Consider the following 21,749-nt stretch of genomic DNA (forward strand, 5'->3'; position numbering starts at 1 on the left):
TACTGAATTATGGATTAACCAGTTCTGTAACAGCATGTTCAAGCAACCTAGTTAGCTACTCCGAAATGTAATATGATTATGGGCACAGGAAAGCATAAAATACTCTTTTGTTATCTTCTGCTTAAAAGCAGGAAAATAAACCCCTATAAGTAAACTGTTTATTTTTTATGTGTTAATGAACATTTTAGATATGAAAACTAAAATAAATAACATTTAGTTTTGTGTGTGTCAAACAATATCCAAAATATCTGCTACAAGAAGTTGGAATTAGTTTAAAATTTTTTTTGAACACAGATACAAATTTTAAGGATGGAAAGGACTGAAATTGAGCCTGACTAACATGAGTCCCCTCTACCTTCCCTTTTATTGAACCTGCATCCCAACCTCCCTGAGCTTTCCATCACTTTGTTACTTTGGGCATTTCAATTGACTCCTTTCTCCTACAGCTAGACTCTAGCATCAGCCCCTTAGGGTCACAAATTCTGGAGTTAGAGATAAAATGATGAAGCTCTCTCATTTCATAAGGGAATTAACTGAGATCCAGAGGTCAGATGACCTATTTCATAGGTGATAGCATAACTGGAAAAAGATTCCACGTTTCCTGATTCCCTGTTCAACGCACCTTCACTTCTACTTACCATCATAACCATCCCACTCAACCATGTCCAGACTTGCTGGCTTCAGTAGGCTGCTGAGGTACCCCTCCCTAAGCATTAGCTTCCTTAGCCTCAGGGAATCAAGCTGCGATTGAGTACTGACAAGACTTAACTTGGCTATGTCTAATATGTGCTCCTTGACTTACTCCTCAAGTGTGTCCAAACTCCTCTTGACTCCACAGGCTTCCAATTCTACTCTACTTTACTCATTCCTAAAAGATGATCTTGCCTTCTAATTTCTAAGAATGAGTCTATACTGCAAGTTTCATCATCTGCCTTCATCTAGACATCAGTTATCTTCTGTCCTGTCCATCTTTGTGGTAGAAACACCTCTCTTTTTTCTCTACCCCTGGAAGTTAATGCTATGTTTCTCCCCTTCCTATGAATACCTTCAATCTCTCCCTCTTAACTGTAGTCTTCTTAAAATCAGAGCTAAAAAATTAATTGATAATGATTAATAATAGCAGTAACAACAACAAGCTAATACATACAAAATGCTTATTATGTACTAGGCACCATTTTAGGCACTTTGCAAGCGTTAATTCATTTAATCCTCAGAATAACCTATGAGGTAATTATTTCTATTATGCTCATTTTACAAAAAAGGAGACTGAAATAGAGGCTGAGTAACTTGCTCAAGATGCACAACTAAGAAGTGGTAGCAACAGGATGTGAACCCAGACAGCTAAGCTCCATAGTCTGTATTCCTAATCCTCACACAGCTTCTTTTATATTTGCCATATCTACACCATTACTTATTAGCTTATTATGTTGGACAACCTACTGAACTACTCAGTACCCTTATATGTAAAATAAGAATAATATTACTAATCTTAAAAGACTGATACAAAGATTAAGTGACCTAGAAAATATGTGAGTATTCTATGCCTGGTATATTAAATGTCAGTTTAAAAAAATACTACACAGCAGTACAAAGGAATAAGGAAGATACACATTCATACAAAAGAATGTCCAAAATACATTGTTAAATAACAGAACAAGGTGACAAATAAATAAATAAATAAATGCCAGTTAATATAATGGTAATAATGATTATATTATATATATTATATAACATATTTTATATATATATATATATATATATATATATATATATGGGAAAACCCAAAAGACTCCACCCCCAAACTACTAGAACTCATACAGCCATTCAGTAATGTGGCAGGAAGAACTAAGTCTAGCTTTTATTAATTAAATATTCAGGGATAACTTTTCCAGAGGGAGATAAGCTTTATTATGTGTTGAAGAAATGCTTACCAAGCACTGTTCTAAGTACTTTACCAATGTTAACTCATTTAGTCCCCAAAACAACCATGAGGTAAATCCTACTATTGTTTTAATTTTTTGAGGAATCTCCACACTATTTTCCAAAGGGGCTGCACCAACTTGCATTCCCATCAACTGGGGAAGAGGGTTCCCCTTTCTCCACATCCTCTCTAGCACTTGTTGTTTACCTTCTTGTTGATTTTGGCCATTCTAACTGGTGTAAGGTGGTATCTCAATGTGGTTTTGATTTGAATCTCCCTGATGGTTAATGATGACGAACATTTTTCCATGTGGCTATTAGTCATTTGTATGTCTTCCTTGGAGAAGTGTCTGTTCATGTCTTCTGCCCATTTTTTGATGTGATTATCTGTTTTTTCAGTGTTGAGTTTGAGGATTTCTTTATAGATCTTGGATATCAGCCCTTTGTCTGTAGTCATTTGCGAATATCTTCTCCCATTCCATGGGTTGCCTCTTTGTTTTGTTGACTATTTCCTTTGCTGTGCAGAAGCCTTTGATCTTGATGAAGTTCTAAGAGTTCATTTTCACTTTTGTTTCCTTTGCCTTTGGAGACATGTTTTTTTTTTTTTTAATATATTTTTTGAGTGTTTCTTTTATATATATATTTTTTATGTATTCATTTAACAGAGAGATAGATCACAAGCAGGCAGAGAGAAAGGCAGAGAGAGAGGGGGAAGCAGGCTTCCCACTGAGTGGAGAGCCCGATGTGGGGCTCGATCCCAGAACCCTGAGATCATGACCTGAGCCAGAGGCAGAGGCTTAACCCACTGAGCCACCCAGGTGCCCCTGGAGACATGTTTTGAAAGAAGTTGCTGTGGCTGATGTCAAAGGTATTCAAATTGGCAAAGAAGTCAAATGCTCTCTCTTAGCAGATGACATGATACTTTATATGGAAAAGCCAAAAGACTCTACCCCCAAACTACTAGAACTCATACAGCCATTCAGTAATGTGGCAGGATACAAAATCAATGCACAAAAATCAGTTGCTTTCTTATACTCTAACAATGAAAACATAGAAAGGAAAATTAGAGACTCAATTCCATTTAGTATAGCACCAAGAAACTTAAGACACCTTGGAATAAACCTACCAAAGAGGTAAAGGATCTGTACTCAAGGAACTACAGAACATTCATGAAAGAAATTGAAGAAGACACAAAAAGATGGAAAAGCATTCCATACTCATGGATCAGAAGAACAAACATTCTTAAAATGTCTACACTGTCCAGAGCAATCTATACTTTCAATGCCATCTGATCAAAATTCCACTGGCTTTCTTCAAAGTGCTGGAACAAACAATCCTAAAATTTGTATGGAACCAGAAAGGGCCCCGAATCACTAAGCAAATGTTGAAAAGAAAAAAAAAAAACAAAGCTGGGGGCATCACGTTGCCTGATTTCAAGCTTTACTACACACCTGTGATCACGAAGACAGCATGGTACTGGCCAAAAACAGACACACAGACCAGTGGAACAAAGCAGAGAGCCCAGATATGGATCCACAACTCTGTGGTCAAATAACCTTCAACAAAGCAGAAAAATATACAGCGGGGAAAAGTCTCTTCAATAAATGGTGCTGGGAAACTTGGACAGTTATGCATAGAAGAATGAAACTTGACCATTCTCTTACACTGTACACAAAGATAGACTTGAAATGGATAAAAGACCTCAATGTGAGGCAGGAATCCATCAGAATCCTAGAGGAGAACATAGGCAGTAACCTAATAATAAATAAATTTTAGTTAGTTCTTGATTTAAACTGGGGCCAGGAGGCAGGAAGGGGGCACAGTAGGCCATGAAATGTGAACACTGGATATTCGTTAGTAATGAAACATTTTTTATAAGATATGGTAGAATTATTTGGTTATGTTAGAAATAATACTATATATACTAATATAAAATACTATTTTATGAATACATATAGAATTATTTACTGATGAAAAAATGTAATGTCTAGGACTTGTCTGAAAATATCCAAAGGTATGAGTACAGACAGAACAAGATTGACAGTGAACTGATCATTGTTGAAGCTAGATGCTGGGTTAATTATATTATTCTATTTTGTATATATTTGGAAATTTCACAATAAAGATTAAGGAGAAGAGAGGACTGACTGACCATCAAAGCCTCATAACAGATGAAGCAATTCCAATTAAACCAACCTCTCAGGAGAGGCAAGTTCTCAGTAGGTCACATAAGGTTCTTCTATGGGTGTCACTGCATATAAATTCATACATTGTACATATACACAGATATATACGCATCTCCTCTTTGGTGTGGCCATGTCATTTCTCCCCAGCTGGACATAAGGTAGTAGCTTGGAGACCTATTTTCATTTATTTATTTTTTGGTTTATTTATCATTGAACTTGGCTTTTAAGTACAAGAAAGACCTCAGCATTTCTGTAGGAAAAAGAAATTTAAAAGCAAGACATTAAGAAAAAAAGAAACAGAGGATAACTCATGATGCATGATTCTGAAGGGTATAAGAGGAGTGAGAGGACTAGTAAAATTGGGCCTCAGAAAGGGGTACAGAAAGAAAACGAGAGAGCTTGGAACATAAGGTAATTTATTGAGCCTATTCGGAATGAGTTTTAGTTTGAGGGATTGGAGAGAATAGAACAGATCTGGAAAAACTACCAAGGCATGTGATTTGGTGAACAATGGATAAGGAGATTGCTAAGCAGAAATGAAGACTCAATTAATGCTACAAGCATATTCATACATAAAAGATGAATATATACTACTTTAGATTTTTCCACAAGGAAATGAATTCACTGTTAGCATTATTGTGTTTTGTTGTTATTGTGTGATTTTACCTTTAAGAGGAGAGGATTAAATAGCAACCGTGTGCTTCAACTGTAATAAAACTAGCAAGGAGATATGATTCTAAATATTGTATTCCTTATGTTATATACTTTTTCTCAGGAAGCTTTCAAAATAGCTTGAATAATTTAAGATTTGATTTTCATAATCTGCAAAAGTTGGGAAATACGTAAATATTTCTTCTCCTACTTTGTGCAAAGTAAGTCCAAAAAAGCAAGGGTCAAGCAACAAACACAATATGGAACAGTAAAAGCCTCACATTTGAGGAAAATAGGATATATTTTAACATCTAACTGGGCCATTTAGAGAAGAACAAAGACAGTCACTTAAGCATTTGTTGCCATGGGCATTTGAGAATAATGTCTCAATAAATAGCTATGGACACTTATTTAGGAGAGGAAGCTTAGATATAATAATATTGCATAATTTAATAGGACACATAGCTATAGAGCAATTTCATTTTAAAATAGAAAAAGCTAAAATATGATTTCTACTATCCAGAAACCTCAGAGAATTAGTTGATTTGGATAGCTGAGTGTTTATAAATTTTAAATACTAACACTTTTTATCTTAGCCATTTGTACAGAAATGTTTCACAGATACACATTTTGCTGCATACAAAAAGAAAATCTACAGAAAATTCATCATTACTGTTTCCATAATTATCATTAACATCAAATACTGTGCTGTTCTCTAAATCCAACAAGGTCCTCAGGGCATACTTGAGGTGTGTCTATTTTTTCTTTAAATAGAGGAGAACTACTCTGTGTTTAAAGTTCCTTTTCCTCTTAAAAATGTTTTAAATCCTATTTTATTTATTCTGATGATATAACTGGCACATGGTCATGAAAGAGTGTTATGAAAAGTTGGAAGAAACTAAAAAGCACCCACAGTACTGTGATATAGCTATAAGGACTTAATATTTTGATGTATTTCATTTTGATTTTTTCAACAACTACATACATATTTTTTACATGGCTGAGACCAGTTGCAATTAGTTTTGAATCCTATGTTTTTTCTTTGTAAGATGTTATCTGTTTTGATGATTAGTTCATCTCCTTCACTGGAATCAGCATATTAGCAATCACTTTTTATTGCTGTGGGTGGGTCTCAACATACCCACCCCCTCAATATTATTGTGTTGTGTCATATTTACTGAGGGTGAAAAATAAAACAAAACAAAACAAACAAACAAACAAACAAAAAAAAACCAGGATGGCAATAAAGTAGGAGGATACTGGGCTTGTCTTGTCCCATGAACACAGTGAGATAACTATCAAATAATGCTAAATATCCCAGAAATCAACCCGAAGTCTGACAGAACAAATTCCACAACTGAAGGGAGAGAAGAGGCCACATCGAAGGACTGCAGACATAACTGGATTTTCTAACAAAAAGGCGGCAGAGACTTACATAAAACACAAAGATAAGAGGAATTTATCCGAGATGAAAGAAGACTATAAGCCCACAGCCAGAGATCTAAGTGAAACAGATATAAGTAATACGCCTGATGGAGAATGTAAAGTAACAATCATAAGGATACTCAATGGGCTTGAGAAAAGAATAGAAGACATCAGTGAGGGGCACCTGGGTGGCTTAGTCATTAAGTGTCTGCCTTCGGCTCAGGTCATGGCCCCAGGGTCCTGGGATTGAGCCCTGCACTGGGATGCCTGCTTGGCAGGAAGCCTGCTTCTCCCTTCCTCCTAACCCCCACTTGTATTCCCTCTCTCACTGTCAAATAAATAAATAAAATCTAAAAAAAAAAAGAATAAAAAAGAGACATCAGTGAGACCCTTACCACAGAGACAAAAGAAATAAAAAAGAATCAATCAAAGATGAGAAATGAAATAAACAAGACAGGAAACAGGTTTGATGCAATGAACACTGGGCTGGAAGAAGCAAAGTAATGAATTAGTGACCTACAAGACAAAATAATGGAAATTATGAAGCTCAACAAAAGAGAGAAAGAACTATGAAACAGGAGGACAGACTTAGGGAACTCAGTGACTCCACCAAATGTAAAAACAACAACAACAAAAAAACCACACAAAGGCATTTGCGTTATAGGAGTCCCAGAATAAGAGAGAGAAAGGGGTAGAAAACTTATTTGAAGAAATGATAGCTGAAAACTTCCCAAATCTGGGGAAAAAAACAGACATTTAGATCTGGGAGGCACAGAGAACTCCCATCAAAACCAACAAATGCAGGCCATACCAAGATATATTGTAATTAAATTTGCAAAATATAATGATAAAGAAAAAAAATCTTAAAGGGAGAAAGATAAAAGAAGCCTAATTTATATGAGAAGACCCATAAGGCTAACTGCAGATACCCTTACAGAAAGTTGGCAAGCCAGAGAGAGTGGCATGATTTATTCAAAGCGCTGAATGGGAAAAATACGCAGCCAAGAATACTCTACCCAGCAAGGCTGTCATTTAGAATTGAAGGACAGATAGAGTCTCCCAGACAAACAAAAACTAAAGGAGTTTGTGACTACTAAACTAGCCATCCAAGAAATATTGAAGGGGATTCCTTGGGTGCAAAGGAGAGACCAAATGTGACAAAGATTAGAAAAGATCAGAGAAAATCTCCAGAAACAATGATAAAACAAAAAAAATTGCAATAAATATATATCTATCAATAATTATTCTGAATGTAAATGACTAAACATTCTAATCAAAAGGCATAGGCTGTCAGAATGGAAAAAAAAAGACCCATCTCCATGCTGCTTACAAGAGACTCTTTTTAGACCCAAGACACCTGCAGATTGAAAATGAAGGGTTGGAGAAATATTTATCACACAAATGGATGTCAAAAGAAAGCTGAAATAGCAATACTTACATCAGATAAACTAGACTTGAAAACAAAGACTGTAAAAAGAGATGAAGAAGGGCACTATATTATAATAAAGGGGACAATCCAACAAGAAGATCTAACAATTATAACTATTTATGCACCCAGCCTGGGATCACCCAATATATAAAATAATTACAAACATAAAGGAACTCATTGATAATAATAGAAGAGTAGGGGACTTTAACACCCCACTTACATCAATGGACAGATCATCTAAATAGATAATTAACAAGGGTGGGGGGCTGGGTGGTGCAGGGTATTAAGCACCTGACTCTGGGGTTTCAGCTCAGGTTGTGATCTTAGTGTTGTGAAATTAAGCCCTGAGTCAGGATCCATGACTTGCAGATGATTTCTCTCTTCCTCTGTCCCTCCCCTCACTTGCTCTCTCTGGTTCTCTCAAATGAATAAATAAATCTTTAAAACAGGAAAGAAAGAAGGAAACAACAGCTCTGAATAACACACTTGACCAGATAGAATTAACAGATACTTTAAGAACATTCCATCCTAAAACAGCAGAATACACAGGTTTTTCAAGTGCACGTGGGACATTATTCAGAATAGATCACACATTAGGTCACAAGTAGCCCTCAACAAATACAAAGAGATTGAAATAATACCATGCACCTTTTCTGACCACAATGCTATGAAACCAAAAGTTAAGCACAAGAAAAAATTCGGAAAGACCACGAATATATGGAAGTTAAACAATATGCTACTAAACAATGGATAGGTCAACCAGAAAATCACAGAAAAATAAAAGAATACAAGGGGAAAATTGAAATTGAAAGCACAATGGTCCAAAATATTTTGGAAGCAACAGAAGCAGTCCTAAGAGAGCAGTATATAGCAATACAGGCCTATCTCAAGAAAAATTTCAAATAAACAACCTAACCTCGCACCTAAAGGAGCTAGAAAAGAAAAACAAAAGAAGCCTAAAGACAGCAGGAAGAAGGGAATAATAAAGAGTGGGGCAGAAATAAATGATATAGAAATTTTAAAAAGCAATAGAGCAGATTAATGAAAGCAGGAGCTGTTTCATATGACACAGCTCATTTTACCAAGTCTAATTTTCAGAGGTTTTTATAATTAATATTCATCCTCCAGACCTCTACCTACTTTAAAAGAAACCAACCAAGTTTATACTTCTAAAGCCATTTTTAAGGGTGTTGTAGGTTAAAAATTGTATATAAACTAATTCATGGCATAAACAAATGCCCCCATATTTGAACCATTGTAAAAACTGAGCCATACAACATGATTTTATAATTATCTTAGAAGATTTTTACTTCTTGATACCCATGTGCAACTTCTATTAACACTGAAGACAGATTTATTTTGTTCACCAATAGATAGATATATATACACATATATATATAACCAATTCTGATCCTGAAGAACAGCACAGAAGTCTGTTTTTTAAGCCTAAGACTTACTATCCTTCATCTAGATGCCTCAGCACTCTAGAAACTTTAACTGGTATTTGTGCAATACAGAACATTCACTTGATATGCATACACACATACACAAAGCAGCTGCATTATAGGCTTAACCATGCTACATAATGCTGAGGACAGAACATGATAAATACCACAGCCAATTGAAATTGCATAAGCAATTTTAGCAAGTACAATGTAAGACCTACACTATCATTCAATGCCAACTATTTTCACAAGCAATGGTGAGAAGTGCCAATTGAGGATTGAAATTTCATAATGGGTCCCTCTAAAGAGCACCACGGGGGCACTCATTCAGATATAGGTCCTCCCATCCTTTGTTCCTCTGACTATACCTCATTCCATGCTTGTCATTCGAGTGGAGATTTAGTCAGATGAAATTCTCTAGGATTATAGTAGGAATTGTTTTGTTAAAAGCCTGATCACCAATGGAAAATACTACCTTCTCCTATCCTCTCCTAACAATCTTCCTTTTGAATGACCACCCATCGTTTCACAAGATAAAATACATTCATATTGTACAAAGTTGTTTACCTGCTAGTTAACCAGGAAATACTATTGAATTTTATTACTTTAATTACAAAAGTCATAAAATAAAATACGCAATAAAAAAGATTATTGAACAAATCCCTATTTTCAAATTGCCTTGGGACTGTTTATGGAGTGGTCTGGCCTAAAGCAATTACTAAAACCAGATTTGAATGCTATTATAAATAGGTGTAAGCTTTCCTTACATAACCCGTATTTATATTATCAATAAAAGCTGAGACTTAAAGCTTGCAGTAATAACTTTGTGGAGAAAGCAGGGCAAATTTATTATCTATGATCCTTTATCTCCCCCTATTACATCTGGGATAAGTACTACATCTGTAGTACTTAGGTGATATGCCTAAATCTTATTAGTGGAGGGGTTTTCTATTTTAAGCAAAAATCTGGCATTTAAAAATCCCAAAGTCAAAAAATTAACATAGAAAATGTCAGAAAATTAAGCAAATTAAAAGATACTGTCAATAGCATGCAGTACTGTCGAAGGACTAATAACTCCAGTTAAATAGTATCAGGAATGGGTAATAGATTTTTTTTTTTTTTTTTTTTTTGGGTAATAGATTTTTGAAAAGTAGATGCCAAGGTGAAAGAGACAGTTCATTATCAAAGCATAAAGATATTTACAGCACAATAGCTATTATATTAAGCCATCAGTCCTTTGATTATTATTTTATCATTTGTACAGTTGACACAGCTGGGTACAAATAGCAGTAAAAATCAAGAGTCATCACCAACTTAATCCATTTATATATATCTCAAAATTAGCTTATTTAGGAAAATATAAATAACAAAAACTGTTAATGATCTATAATCTTTTCAAAGCAGGCTTAGTTCTTTTTATTTTAAAACTTTATTTTTCCTTCCATGAATGTTTAAGGGGCAAGATAGTAATATAAATTATTCATATGAATTCTGTTTCAATTAGCCAGAGAAGAGTCATAAACATGAGAAAAAAGAATTTTTAACTTTGTTGGTTTAGAAAGAAAAAGATTTATACCCTAAGAAAATATTAGTTTCCTTGTTCTTCTGATGCAGAATCCTGACATTATTAAAGGAGTTAAAAGAATAGAACACTTTGGAGTATATAATGAATTTCTCTGTTTAATAATGAAGATGTAGTTCTGTGAAATCTAAAATTAATTTAAAGTTAGTGAAAAGAAGTAATATTCTACTATCTCTGTTTTGTTCTCTCCTATTTAAATTTAAAGTAGTAGCAGCTTTCAGGAGGACAGCAGGCACAAAAGATTCAAATTAGATGTCAAAGTTGAGTAAGTCAAGTTTGCGTTCTATTATTTGAATGGGATTTAACTAATTTGTTCAATAACTCTTTTTTTTTAATTATCATGCTCACTTTGGCAGCACATATACTAAAACTGGAATGATATAGAGAAAATTAGCATGGTCCCTGCACAAGGATGGCATGCAAATTTGTGACAATTATTTTCTTCTCAGTAAAACTTAGAGCTCTACAGAATGAACTTCAAAAGCAGTGACCATTTCATAAACAGCGTGACATTCAGATTGAAAACAAAATGACAAGTGGATGGAAAAGGAAAATGGTAGAATTACATAAAAGAAATACACTGGAGGGAGCGGGCTAAACAACGCAACTCAGCTAAATCCTTTTACTCTCTGCCACAAATGCAAGTCAAATTAAGAGCTTTTCATGTGAAGCAATGTAGTCCTATGACAAAGTATCATGGAAAATGTACCAGGGGCTTGTTTTCATTTTAGCTACATTTCTGACATCTATGGCCTGTAGAGCTATTCCCTGCATCACATACACAGGTAACAAATGCACTGTGTGTCATCTCTAAAGTCATGTCACTGTGACTATATTCATACAGCCCTTGCTTTGGGTTGTTTTCCTAATAGAAAAGATTGATTTTTAATTATTCATTTATACTCTCTCCCACTCCCCATTACTCCTACAAGCTGCAGAGTCAACCAATGTAGAAGAAGTGAACAAAGAAACAACATGCTTTAGAAAACATGACTGAAGCATTCGTATCATTTAGGAGAAAAATCCCAAGAATAAAAGAGCTTGGGTCTACCTTAAGGCAGGAACTTCCCTGCAGAGAGAAATGGGAAGAAACGAAGGCACATAATACCATTGCAGCTGCAATATTTCTGAAGTAGGACACTCAGAAAAGGGCACAAGCTATTCACATTTCTAGAAACATTGCCTTTAATGCCTCTGCAAAAGATTTAGCAGCTTAGTGGAAAGCAGCAGCACATGGAGGAAAAAAAAAAAAACATGAAAGAAGAGTTAGCACTGCAAGGAAATTTGCTTAAACTAATATTAGAAAGAAAATATTTCAGAAATGGTTCCCTCTAATAATCACATGCCCTAAGGCTAAAATAAAAGGTCATAGCTAATTGGTATAAAAGCAGGTTTGGACACACAGGAAATAGAATTGTATTATGAATTCTACCCAACCACTACCCTTTTTACCTTCAACTATGCCAAGACAAGTTCCACATGTTACAGAACCCAGGAAAGAAGGCAAAGGAAACCATACTTCAAAACTGAGCTTCTTTTCCAAGTTTATTTAATTATTTTTAAAGATCTATTTATTTATTTATTTGACAGAGACAGAGCACAAGCAGGGGTAGAGGCAGGCAGAGGGAGAGGAAGAAACGGGCTCCCCGCCGAGCCCAACCTGGGGCTTGATCCCAGGACCCTGGGATCATAACCCCAGCTGAAGGCAGACACTTAATTGACTGAGACACCCAGGAGCCCCTCCAATTTTTAAAGACAACTTTGCCATATTTAACTTTTATAGCCAAATCAACTAGGAGAACAAAATATATCTGATGGCCAAGAATGGAAGTAGTAGTTTAAAAAGTCATGCCTAATGCATAATAAAAGAGCTTTCAGATGACTTGATTAAAAATCATGATTGAGGACACCTGGGTGGCTGAGTCGTTAAGCATCTGCCTTTGGCTCAGGTCATGGTTCCAGGGTCCTGGGGTCGAGCACCGAATCGGGCTCCTTGCTTGGTGGGAAGCCTGCTTCTCCCTCTCCCAGTCCCCCTACTTGTGTTCCCTCTCTCACTGCGTCTCTCTGTCAAATAAATAAATAAAATCTTTTAAAAAAATCTTGGGGCACCTGGGTGGCTCAGTCAGTTAAGCATCTGCCTTAGGCTTGGGTCATGATCCCAAAGTCCTGGGATCAAGCCCCACATGGGGGATCAAGGGGACTCCCTGCAGGGTCTCCCTGCTCTGTGGGGAGTCTGCTTCTCCCCCTCTTTCTGCTCCTCCTTTGCACTAGTGCTCTCACTCTCTCAAATAAATAAAATCTTATAAAAAAGGATTGATAAAAGATGCTACTTTCTAAGGGCCATGCTTTGATTTGGAAAAACAGGTAAGTATACACACTGCAGAGTCTCACTTTTACTGAAGTTCGCCTCCAAGTTAAAAAAAAAAAAAAAAGAATGAACAGAGCTACATGTTTTCAAGATGTTAGAGAAAAATTAACATATCAATTAGTTTATAAGACAAGTGCTTTTAAAAAATATTTTGTTTTACATGCCTAATTATAAAGATTTCTCCTTAGTGTAGAAGAACTTCATTATGATCTGTTAGAGTAAAATCTAATACATTATTTGAATGTATGTGGAGAGCAAAAATTTTTGTAAAGTCTTAACACTACTAAACTACTCTACTTACTGAAATCCCACTTTTTCCTTTTCATTGAATACGTTTATAACTGTAAGGCTGTAATCAACTGCCCACTGTGGTCTGAGGAACTTGTATGAAAAGGTATTTTCCCCTTTAATGTTTTTTCTTTCCAGAGTGTGTATGTTCTTAGAGCACAAAAATCATGCAGTCATTTAACAACTGTCTGTACTACTTGATAAAATAATTTTTATAAGTATACAAAAGATTCATCTTCTGCTTCATGCTTTACTCACTACCAGAAGTACTTATAAATTCCAGCAGTGATGACATTATAATCCTAAAAAGTCTGGGAACCAATAATCCATCTGGAAACTTTTCTCTGTCCCTTTGAAATATCCTTCATTGACTCCTTCCTGACATCAAGACCTGAACAATTTTACGTAAAGTAAGAAAGAATTTATTCATTAAGTATTATCAGTCTTGTTTGTTTTCCTAAAAGGGATAGAATGGCGAGACTTAAGTAAGACAGACTTCAAAGAATGCTGACAGAATTATATTTCCTCATTTTTTCTGTCAAGTTTTTCTTCCTCACGACTAATATGTGGAATATCAGATTGGGACAATGACAGTGGGAAACAATGTTGTAAGGGAGGTGAAAAGATAAAACACAATTCTAAAGCAGCAGAAAGGAAGTGAGGAAAGTGGTGTACAAAGGACCCAGGACCACAAAACATGGTACGTAGGGAAGAAGTTAAGAAATTGGAAGCACAAGGATAATCTATAATGCATAGAGTCTGTGTGGACAGCATTCAGCTTGACCATAATCCTTTTTCAGTGCTTTGCATTTTCCTCTGCCAGTAAGTTCTAAATGAACCATTCAAAGCAATCAATACTATTTGTGGCAACTGAAAAAAAAATTCAAATGGCAAGATATGATGTTTTTCTTCACGTTTGTCTTTTCTAATCTAATTCTACCTGAATTCAATATTGAAAACATCCTCTAATAATTTCCTAGAAACTCATTATGATGTAATTTTATTTCTAAATTTATTTTCTGCATTGGACCATTATCCCATTCACAAAGGATGGTCATCTTCTTGGTGCCTTCATGCTGTGGATTTTTAGGACTACTAAGTAAACTTGTTTTAATGTTCTCTACAAGTATATGAGAGTTCACTTAATTTTGGTGCCTTCATGCTGTGGATTTTTAGGACTACTAAGTAAACTTGTTTTAATGTTCTCTACAAGTATATGAGAGTTCACTTAATTTTGGACCATAAAATGAAAACTTCATATTAGAAAATTTCTTTAGGGGTGCCTGGGTGGCTCAGTGGGTTAAAGCCTCTGTCTTAGGTTCAGATCATGATCCCAGGATCCTGGGATCAAGCCCCACATCGGGCTCTCTGCTCAGCAGGGAGCCTGCTTCCCTCTCTCTCTCTCTTCCTGCCTCTCTGCCGACTTGTGATCTCTATCTGATAAATAAATAAAATGTTTTTTTTTTTTAAAAAAGAAAATTTCTTTAAAAAGAACTTTAAAAAAAAAATCTTTCATTACCTCTGGCACTTAAAGTAGTACTGATATAGACAACTGAAATGATGTCACAAATATGATTAAAATAAGCAGTGGATTATCCACAAAGTCAGACTGCTTATCTTTCTTGATATAAACTTCTCTTCATAGATTAGCTCCAAATATTTAAAGGTAATTAGTTTATTAACAAGATAGACATGCACACATTTGATTAATAGTGGTAAGTCTGCTAAAAATATAACAGCCATTATAACTTTCAATAAAGATGAAATCCATATACAATAGTATAAACTTTCCAAACAGTATGAAAATCATATCCTTGTTTTTGTGTTTTCATTTCTTTGTGTCTGGTATATACACTGACTTTCTGAAATCACTGCAGAGTTTGAATAATGTATGAAATAAAAAAAAACCCTGTTCATTGCCCACAGAGTACTGTATTGCTTGCTATATACTACATCTATGCCAGACAAACAATAGAGCATTAACCCTTAGAAACCTCAAGCTAAAACCTTCCCAAGTGGAAATGGAAAATATCACCCTAGATTCTAGAGGTCCCTCAAACAAACAGTTCAATCCCTTAGAATACTCATACACACTAGATAAAAATCTTAAACTTCGGAAGACCTGTTCTTCTGAGTAAATCTGTGAGAAAGCTGGGAAAGCAATTAATTAGTTACATTTATTCTAAAGAATTTCACTAACTTCTGTCTACCTCCCATCTTATAGAGCATATTTACAAAAACTGATGAGAAGACATGTAAAACTTGAACAAAAGGCTCTGTTTTTCTTGTATTTTCTCTTGTAGTACTTGGGTATTTTGCCCTTTAAGCATTAGGAGTAGAACAAATTGTGATTTGGGCTGAGAATGACAAAAAGGTGGCAGTCAAATGCAAGCATGATGGATATAAGAATAAAAGTAATGACATAGAGTTATATTTTGTTTTTTATATAAACTCAGAATTTTTCTTTACTTGTCAAGCCTAACATTATTAGTAGAAAGGTCATGTGAAGGTAACGTGCCTAGGACATTTGAGTTTTCCCATAAAATAAACTTAGCATTAATGGAATTCCATTTACAGTGATGTAGAATGAAATTTCTATTTATTTCATCTCCTAAATTTCAAACTTGAGAGACAGCTTCAGGTATAATATACTGAAAAGGATCTAATGTAGATTCAATTTTTTTTAAATAATTGTGAAGTATCCAACAAGCAGGTATCAAGAGCATGTACTGTACTGAGTTATATGCTAGGTGCTAAAAATAAATCATAATCTTTTAACAGTGAAACACGGATATAATCCTTGTAGTATTTTAACACTTTGTATCATCTATATTTTTAAGAACGTTGACACTGAGCATAACCTTACGAGGTTTCCTGGAATAGGTGAAACACTATATTAGGTTCAAGGTTTCACAGCTTATGTTTTTACAAATGCAATGAATACCAACGAATAATAGAATCTCAAAAGAGTACTAAGGAGCTTAAGATACCCACTGCTCTTTTCCTTTCTTCCTTTACCTACTACTCTTCTCATTTTAATGGACACAAGGAAAAGAACTACCAGGAGTTAGGTTGAAATTATAATACACAAAAGAGATGTGTCCACAGGTTTCACAAAAATTAAAAGATGGGCAGAGAGTACATTCATTTCCAGGTGAATCAAGCTGCCTTTGGCCACTGGGGCAGCAGATGGAATTTAGCTGGACAGTTTACAAGTTCTTGTCCCTGTTTAGGAAAATACACAGTAATGTACTCCTGAGTCCGTATGAGAGAAATGAGCTCATAATCACAAGCACCAATTAAAACAACTATGAGGTGAACCATGAGAGACTATTCCCTTTTCATTTTGAAAGCAGTTAGTTTTCCAGAAAATTTAAGATACTATTACAGTCTGATGAATACCTTGTCAGTTAATGTAGTTATAAATGCACAATGTCTGCTCATATTCTAGTGGTCTCATGCACCTGACATATAGGCTCCCAACCATGTATTCCCAAATTGAGGGTTTGTAAATAAGCAGGTGATTATGTGAGCTTAACTACTAACATTAGCATGTCTGTAAATTTTTGACATGGAATTAAAACTACTAAGAAAAATTTATTGCTGCCTAACAATCACTTATCCTAACTTATCCCACACTCCAGTATATAAAGGAAGCCTGCTAAATTCATATTCTCATTAAAAAAAATCAACCGAAATTGACCTTATCTCCTTCCTACTGGGCTGCAGAGTTCACCGATGAAGAAATGTGCAGTAGAGCTGATTATATTGTGTAGGAGAAAAGATAAGCAACAGTGATTGAAATTTCTATAGAGAACATCATCAGTGCTTGCTTAGAATGATTTTGCATATAAATAGAGCACAAGTGGTCTGTGTTCAATTTGTTCTCTAGTTGTCAAAGAATAATCAAAGGTAGACCACATAGTAATTTTCTGTTTCCAGCTTCCCTAAAGCAAACTTAGATCTTCTTAATCAATACATTTGTATGTCCCAGAAGCAAAATTTAATTTTCACTCATAAAGAGAAAACAAAATCCCCAAATTATGTAACTAATATAGGTATATGCTTTGTCATAAAATTCATATTTAGTGATGGTGGGGAGCCTGCTTCCTCCTCTTTCTCTCTGCCTGCCTCTCTGCCTACTTGTGATCTCTGTCAAATAAATAAATAAAATCTTTAAAAAAAATTCATATTTAGTGATGAAAAAGAAGAAAACACTAAATTAAATAGTTTTAAAAATTAACAGTATTCTAGAACTCAATGCAATCTGGCTTCTATCCTTTCTCACCTCAACCCCCTAAACACACTCCTAAAACTAGTTTTGTTAAAGTTACCAATGAATTACTAATAGTTAAATCCAATGGATCCTTTCCAATCCTTATTTTATTGGTTCTCTTGGCTATATCTGATGCTATTTGGCACTTTCTCTTCAAAAAGTAATACCAAAACTGCTTTTTTCCTCCTCACAGCTCCATAACCAACTTCTTCCTGCTATTTTTCATGTGTTCCAGCTTCCAAGCTAGTCCCATAAATTGGTGGTTTTCGACTTTTGTGGCACATTAAAATCGCCTTGATAACTTTTAAAACATACTACCGCCCAGGCTCTGACTCTACAGAATTGGATTGAATTGGTTCAGAGAGGAACTGGATGTAGCTATATTTTATGAGTCTCTCAAAGTGAGCCCACTGTGTAGCCAGGGGTTAGAACCAGTGCCACAAATGTTTGTTCTCTCCAGGGTTCCTTCTGTCTTTTGCTCCCTGCTCTATTTTCCCTGGATTATCTTACCCATCATTGTATTTTTATTTTTTTAAGATTTTTATTCATTTATTTGACAGAGAACACAGGTAGGCAGAGTGGCAGAGAAAGAGGAAGGGAAGCAGGTTCCCTGCTGAGCAGAGAGCCCGATGTGGGGCTCCATCCCAGTACCGGGGGATCATGACTTGAGCCAAAGGCAGAGCCTTTAACCACTGAGCTATCCAGGTGCCCCCCACATTTTTGTATTTTTAGATGTGACTTGAATGTTGATCAGTTCTCCAAGATTCCTAGTATTTACCTTGTAGTTATCACCAAGAGGTAACCAAGCTAACTAACATTACTGAGAACACTAAGGATTTTTGATTGGCTACTTCCTCACCAACTCCATTCCTCATGTCAAGAAAATCACACATAAATTATGACCCATCCATTCCTGACTTTCACCACTTGAAAACCAGTTAATTTAAAAGTTAAAAAAGCTTTTCTGAAGAAGGCCTCATCCTTTTTGTCTCCTTCCCCATGTCTCCCCCAGCTTCTACCAAGTTAACTCAAGAGTATCTTTCTTTAATACCCAATCTATTCTCTCTGTATGAGGCCACAAATGCCTGTCATTTTAACTTATGAGACTATTCTCTCTGCATTAGATGACTATGAATCATATCACACAATAGATGAGAAAGTGCTTTGTTAACTTTCTAAAGCACTGGCATGCTGAAGTATTTTAACTATGTCACATAGTATATGCTAAATAAATACAATTGAATTAAGAGGGAAAGGGCCACATATTTATAAATGAAACTAGACATATTAATTTATGATTGGCAACTCCATTTCAAGACCCTTGTAAATGTCTAGAGTTTCCTGTTAGAGTCTATAGAAGAGACACGATTTATCTTTCCACTCTTTACTTTTCTTTCCTTTAAACCCCAGCATTTAAGGTACACAGGATATTCTTCATTTTTTAATCCATTAGAACCTTGCTCCTGACTTCACTGTTCTACTGAAACTGCTTGGGAAAAGGTCAACTGTCACCTGCTAGTTGACAAACTCACTGGTCTATTTTCAGTTACTTAACTTCCTGCAGAATATGACCCTGCTGACTTTCTCCATTCTGAAATTCTCCCCACCCTCAGTCTTCCAGGTGTTAAATTTTGCTGCTTCTCTTCTTCCCTTTCTAACCATTTTCCCCTCAGTGTCCTTTGCTGATTCCTCTATTTGCCTCTTAAATACTGTAATTCCCAAATACTCTATTCTTGGCCTATTTACCTCTAACTGGACCTACTCTTCCTGGGTAATCCCAAGGTTTCTATACCCCTATATATACAGATGCCTTCCAAAGCTGGTATTTCCAGCTTCAACCCCTTTTGCTTGTGTGTGTGTGTGTGTGTGTGTGTGTGTGTGTGTAGTCATGTAATTCTCTACTTAAAACCTCCGCTGGCTCTTTGTTGTAACAAACTTTGCATTATTGCCACTGTACCCTTCCCTACTTCCATTGCATGTATTTACCATTCCCTTTAATTGAAATGTTTATTCCTCCTGTTCTCCTCTAAGTATCCTCTAAGTAAACTACTGTTCATCAAAACATAACTCGAAACACAACTCAAATGCCACTTTCACTACAAAAAATTTCTCAAATTCTCTAGGCAGCTAGTTGTATTCCAGCATTTTCTACACGGATATATCACCACATTTATATTGTGTATATATCTGTCTTCCCCATGAAGCTGTGAATACTTAAAGGTAGCACCCATGCTTCATCCATTTTTTAAAAATTTTTTATAAACATATATTTTTATCCCCAGGGTACAGGTCTGTGAATCACCTGGTTTACACACTTCAGAGCACTCACCAAAGCACATACCCTCCCCAATGTCCATAATCGCAACCCCCTTCTCCCAACCTCCCTCCCCCCAGCAGCCCTGAGTTTATTTTGTGAGATTAAGAGTCACTTATGGTTTGTTTCCCTCCCAATTCCATCTTGTTTCATTTATTCTTCTCCTACCCACTTAAGCCCCCATGTTGCATCACCACTTCCTCATATCAGGGAGATCATATGACAGTTGTCTTTCTCTACTTTACTTATTTCACTAAGCATGATACACTCTAGTTTCATCCACGTTGTTGCAAATGGCAAGATTTCACTTCTTTTGCTGGCTGCATAGTATTCCATTGTGTATATATACCACTACTTCTTGACCCATTCATCTGTTGATGGACATCTAGGTTCTTTCCATAGTTTGGCTATTGTGGACATTGTTGCTATAAACATTCGGGTGCACGTGACCCTTTGGATCACTACGTTTGTATCTTTAGGGTAAATACCCAGTAGTGCAATTGCTGGGTCATAGGGCAGTTTATTTTCAGCATTTTGAGGAACCTCTATGTTGTTTTCCAGAGAGGTTGCACCAGCTTGCATTCCCACCAACAGTGTAGGAGGGTTCCCCTTTCTCCGTATCCTCACCAGCATCTGTCATTTCCTGACTTGTTAATTTTAGCCACTCTGACTGGTGTGAGGTGTTATCTCATTGTGATTTTGATTTGTATTTCCCTGATGCCGAGTGATATGGAGCACTTTTTCATGTGTCTCTTGGCCATCTCGATGTCTTCTTTGCAGAAATGTCTGTTCATGTCCTCTGCCCATTTCTTGATTGGATTATTTGTTCTTTGGGTATTGAGTTTGCTAAGTTCTTTATAGATTTTGGACACTAGCCCTTTATCTGATATGTCATTTGCAAATATCTTCTCCCATTCTGTCAGTTGTCTTTTGGTTTTGTTAATTGTTTCCTTTGCTGTGCAAAAGCTTTTGATCTTGATGAAATCTCAATAGTTCATTTTTACCCTTGCTTTCCTTGCCTTTGGTGCCTTTGGTGATGTTGCTAGGAAGATGTTGCTGCAGTTGAGGTCGAAGAGGTTGCTGCCTGTGTTCTCCTCAAGGATTTGGATGAATACCTTTCTCACATTGAGGTCCTTCATCCATTTTGAGTCTATTTTCGTGGGTGGTGTAAGGAAATTGTTCAATTTCATTTTTCTCCATGAGGCTGTCCAATTTTCCCAACACCATTTATTGAAGAGGCTGTCTTTTTCCATTGGACATTCCTTCCTGCCTTGTCGAAGATTAGTTGACCATAGAGTTGAGGGTCTATTTCTGGGCTCTCTATTCTGTTCCATTGATCGATGTGTCTGTTTTTGTGCCAGTACCATGCTGTCTTGATGATGACAGCTTTGTAATAGAGCTTGAAGTCCGGAATTGTGATGCCACCAACTTTGACTTTCATTTTCATTATTCCTTTGGCTATTCGAGGTCTTTTCTGGTTCCATATAAATTCTGGGATTATTTGTTCCATTTCTTTGAAAAAGATGGATGGTACTTTGATAGGAATTGCATTATGTGCAGATTTCTTTAGGTAGCATAGACATTTTCACAATATTTATTCTTCCAATCCAGGAGCATGGAACATATTTCCATTTCTTTGTGTCTTCCTCAATTTCTTTAATGAGTACTTTATAGTTTTCTGAGTATAGATTCTGTGCCCCTTTGGTTAGGTTTATTACTAGGTATCTTATGGTTTTGGGTGCAATTGTAAATGGGATTGACTCCTTAATTTCTCTTTCTTCTGTCTTGTTGTTGGTGTAGAGAAATGCACTGATTTCTGTGCATTGATTTTATATCCTGACACTTTACTGAATTCCTGTACAAGT

The 21,749-nt window shown here is 35.8% G+C and overlaps 1 protein-coding gene and 1 non-coding gene across 4 annotated transcripts in view; one reads left to right on the top strand and one right to left on the bottom strand.

The window, feature by feature from the left end:
* DIAPH2 (diaphanous related formin 2) overlaps positions 1-21,749 on the bottom strand; it is a 980,408-nt gene that overhangs the window by 149,527 nt on the left and 809,132 nt on the right. The gene's annotated exons all lie outside the window — the stretch shown is intronic.
* LOC122897799 lies at positions 10,979-11,085 on the top strand. The gene has a single exon (XR_006382641.1). It is a non-coding gene; the product is annotated as a U6 spliceosomal RNA (small nuclear RNA).

Source organism: Neovison vison, chromosome X (genome assembly GCF_020171115.1).
Source record: "Neovison vison isolate M4711 chromosome X, ASM_NN_V1, whole genome shotgun sequence".
Classification (NCBI taxonomy): Eukaryota; Metazoa; Chordata; class Mammalia; order Carnivora; family Mustelidae; genus Neogale; species Neogale vison.